The following is a 4,394-nucleotide window of genomic DNA, read 5'->3' on the forward strand; positions in this document are numbered from 1 at the left end:
ATTCACGCAGCGCTATGACTGTGACCCCGCCCACTCATATAAATACTGACAGTTTTTTCTTTTATTAAAATAAAACTTTATAGTTTCACACAACGCACATTACTTTCCATGTCAGCCTTCATGATTTAATGAATGTGCACCGTAGGAAAAAAAAGATTGCTGCAGTGAAATTAAAAAGCTGTAATAATTCCAGTGTTTTGAAACTGTTAACATTCAGTTTTACATGCAATAAAAGTATCATCACAGAATGAACTAACAACAAGTTACTCAGCAGTTACTCAGACAGGATAAGCTGAAAATGAATGACAACAGAGTTCACATTATATTTGGTGATGGGACAGTTGTTAGAGAACATTTAGAATCGGCACTTCAAGTCATAAATGTTGCTGACCCCTTTATTAGACTATAAAAGCAGATACCTGCTATATTGTTCCTTGATCTTACCATATCTGACTTATGCCATTGAAGTTTGGGGCAAAAACTATAAAACATTAGCCTTTTGAAAAGGTAAAGTATATAAAACCAAATGAATACAGTTTAAGTTTGATTTCTGTGCAAATGCCAAACAAGTCAGTGCATGGGTAAAAGGCAGCAGCATCCTCTTCTCTCTCTTTTGACGCCAAATTAACGCAGCTATCCTCGGGCCTGAGCAACAAAACACAATAATATCCCTAAGTGTCATTCCAAATATATACTGACAAAAATCAGAAATTACGGAAGCTGAAAGCGGCCTGCCCTACTTTTTTTTGGATCGTTTTCTCGTAATAGCGAGATAATAACTCGTTATAACAAGAAAACTAACTTGGTTTTCTCAAGAAAACAAAGTTCGCTTTCTCATGATAACGAGATAATCAATAATGAAGAAGGAAGCGTCCCGCTCTCCCTTTCCCGCACGGAGATGCAGAGACTTCGTCTATTTTAAGTCTATTTAGTTTGTGGTTAACAATAAAAACAGCAGAAGAACACTCCACAAGAGTTGTTTTTAGTCTATTTAAATGTATTATTTTATTAGTGGGTCTACACTCCTCAAACACCTTCATTCCGTCTCATGCACCAGCCCTCCTCCCGTTATATCCCCCAATCCTCCGAACAGGATGATTGACAGATCACAGAGCATGATGGGTTCAATGAACTCTTGATATTCAACTCAGTCCGCTACTATGCTGTTGTCATTTTTATGTCGACACTATTTAATCCATGATTTTATAAGGATCAGTTCTGGGGTTCTACATTGTGAGCTCAGTGAACGCACCATGCAGAAACGCTCGGCAGACCTGAATTTTATCAGTCTGTCAATGTTTGTTCGGGGAAAATTAAGGGAGGGGCTGGTGCACGAGACTGAATTAAGACATTTAAAGAGCGTAGATCCACTAATAAACGACAAATAGAATAAAAACAACTTTTGTGGAGTGTTTTCAAACAAATGAAGTCTTGGTGTTTCTATGCAGGAGAGAAAGAGGGAGACGCTTCATTCTTCATTCTGGATTATCTCGTTATATCGAGAAAACAAACTTTATTTTTGCTCATTTTAACAAGATAAGGGATCTTGTTATAACGCGAAAATCATTAAAAAAAAAAGTAAGAAAGTAAGAAATCACTTAATAAAAACAGCTACTTTGTAACTAAATAAGTGCCTATGACAGGATTGTGTTCTTACCCGTTGAATTACTGGTCAGCTTCTCAACATCGGGCATTTAAGATGTAACTGTAATCTTGACGCAGGACTGCAAGCTCTCATCTGTGAGGCCGGTGGGATGTTATGATTTGATGTAGTTCATGTTTGAGAAGATCTGCTCGCACAGATATGTTGATCCAAAGATGGATAATACCCCAAATGCGCATGTCTTCATGTTCCTGTAACTGTCAGGAAGAGCATTCCATGTGTCATAGACAAGTTTCTCAGGTGTTGGGAGGCTCTCAGTTTAGCTCCATTTGTGGCTTTAGGCACGCTGGGCTTTCTGGCGAGTGACGTCTTCAAGCTCGGCTGTCAGACGTTTGAATTTGGACACCCATAAATCTTTGTTGACTATATCAGCCATTCCCATTTCAAGGTCAGCTTGATTTACTCCTGGGAATCTGCTCAACAAGGACGGGTCAATCTCCAGGGGTGTGACAGGAAAAGACAGTGTCATTTTTTTTCTTTAGTAACTCCCAAATGCAGTTTGCATGTCAATGATCACACTTGGTAAATAATCACCGTTGAGTGTGAGATCAGGATGGGCTTCTTTGAATTCTCTCAGGGAGGGGAAGTGGGAGAGCGTACCTCGCTGTACATCTCTGGCAAAGACAGTCAGCTTGCACTCGAATGACAAAACAGCTTCCAGCATTGGCGGTGCAGTGTTTCCCCGCCCCTGGAGACTTTCATTCAGCTTGTTTAGGTTTGATCCTCTCATACTGGGTGCCTCATCTTTAGCTACTCAGATCAGGTGGTTGTTGTTTATTCCATTGTCATTTAAACACTTCAGCACAGCCTCACATTTGTCCTCCCCCCGTGTTTGCCTTTCATTGGTATTAATTGGATAATTTCTTCTTGCGGCCCATCTGAGTTCACATACCTGCATAAAAGCGCATTCTGTTCAATATCCATCACATCACATGACTCATCACAGGCAAATGAGTATGCTGGCGCTGAATTAATGTCCTTGATTTCTTGATCGGTGAGGATGCCTGCCATTTTGATGACCATTTCCTTCATTGTCTTAGTGGAGAGAAGCATGTCTTTGATTTTCTGTATTATCTCAGTTTTGTTCTTGAAGTCTGCAAATAGGTGTTCTGATATGTTGATGAATGACTCCTTCATGTAGTCACCATCTGTGAACGGTTTTCCATGCTTTATTATCTCCCGGGTTGCAACAAGACTTGCAGCAGTAGTGAAGTTTGGAGATACAATCCACTTCTTAAATCTATTTTTGCGCTCCTCTAATTTCTCCAGAAGTGATGCGATCGCACTTTTTCTCTCACTTCCAACTGGGTACTCGGCTGTAAATGTAGCATGTTTTCCCTGGAAATGTCTTTCCACATGACTCTTTTTGTTATTTGACAATTTCTCACTACAGAGCAAACATTCAGGCAATCCTTCCGCGTTGGCAATGAATGCAAATGATTCGGTCCGAGAAACGTTGAATCCTCTGTTCTCCTCAGTTATTTTTCTCTTTTTACCTTTGGGGTCCATGGCCCATCACACACCCGCCGGTTTGTTTACAACAGCCACCTGCTGATGTGTCAAAGGCTATGACGCAAATCTTTGTTGACAGAAGCGTTGAAATAATATTCATTAATATTTATTCTACACATTTTTACAGCAATGGAAAACGTTAAGAATGTTTGTATCATGTTTGTCCTCCTACAGAAACCGTATTAAAACAAAAAATATATCCCCCCCCCCATCTTCTTCCATTTGCAAACATTTTTGAAAAAGCTCCAGGCAGCCACTAGGAAGCGCTAAAGAGCCGCAGGTTGCAGACCCCATGTTTTAATTTATATAATGGAAAATAAGGACATCAAAGAGGTACAAGGATGTATACTCTCTGAATCTGATTGTGACTTTTGGTTATTTATTTATGTGATGCTTCTATGTTGAATGAATTATGTTGTAATTGACCATGCATGCTTGAAACATTGAATAAACTCAGACTCAATAATCCACTGACCTCAGAGTCTCCAGGCTGCAGTCTGGACTCTTCTTCAGGTCAGACAGCTGCTTCACATCTGAGTCTTCCACGCTGTTAAACTTCAGATCAAGTTCCTTTAGATGGGACGGGTTGGACTTCAAAGCTGCAGCCAGAACCTCACAGCTGACCTTTGACAAGCTGCACCATGATAACCTGAAAAAAGAATCAGGTTAGAATAAGAAGTTCTTCATCCAGTCAGAAATTTACTGTTCCCCTCAGGAAAAACGCCTTTATTCAGACTGTTCTCCTACAGATAATCTCACACTTAGAACTCAGTTCCAACAACAATAAGACAAATGTCAACTCTGGATAAAATCATGACTATTAGACGATCAAAAATGCCACCACAGCTCTGTATAAATAGTTTTTTGTTTGTTTTTATAGTTTTTTTTTTTGCTATGTTTTGTTTTCATGTCACATCTGTTTATCTATTTTATTTTTTGTTTGCTTTTTTCTACGTTTTTTCTTAATTGTTGCTTCTATATTTTATAAATGTTCTGTTTCTATTGACAGATCCATCTGTTGTTTCTGTTTCTGCTGTTGTCTGACTTCTATTATCCTTTCTGCATTGATTTAACGTGACCTTTTACTAGAGACCATCAACCTTTTCTATAGGGACTAATGATGGAAATTAGCCTAAAAGGCTATAATCCCATATATTTGCATTTTTAAATGTTTTATTATGGCCCGCAGCATCAGGTACTGATGGCAAGGACCATATTA

General features: G+C 39.1%; 1 protein-coding gene across 1 annotated transcript in view; it reads left to right on the top strand.

Annotated features, from left to right (window-relative positions):
* LOC112144211 (immunoglobulin lambda-1 light chain-like) overlaps positions 1-4,394 on the top strand; it is an 89,025-nt gene that overhangs the window by 51,585 nt on the left and 33,046 nt on the right. The window lies entirely within an intron of this gene.

The sequence above is a fragment of the Oryzias melastigma genome, linkage group LG17 (genome assembly GCF_002922805.2).
Source record: "Oryzias melastigma strain HK-1 linkage group LG17, ASM292280v2, whole genome shotgun sequence".
Lineage (NCBI taxonomy): Eukaryota > Metazoa > Chordata > Actinopteri > Beloniformes > Adrianichthyidae > Oryzias > Oryzias melastigma.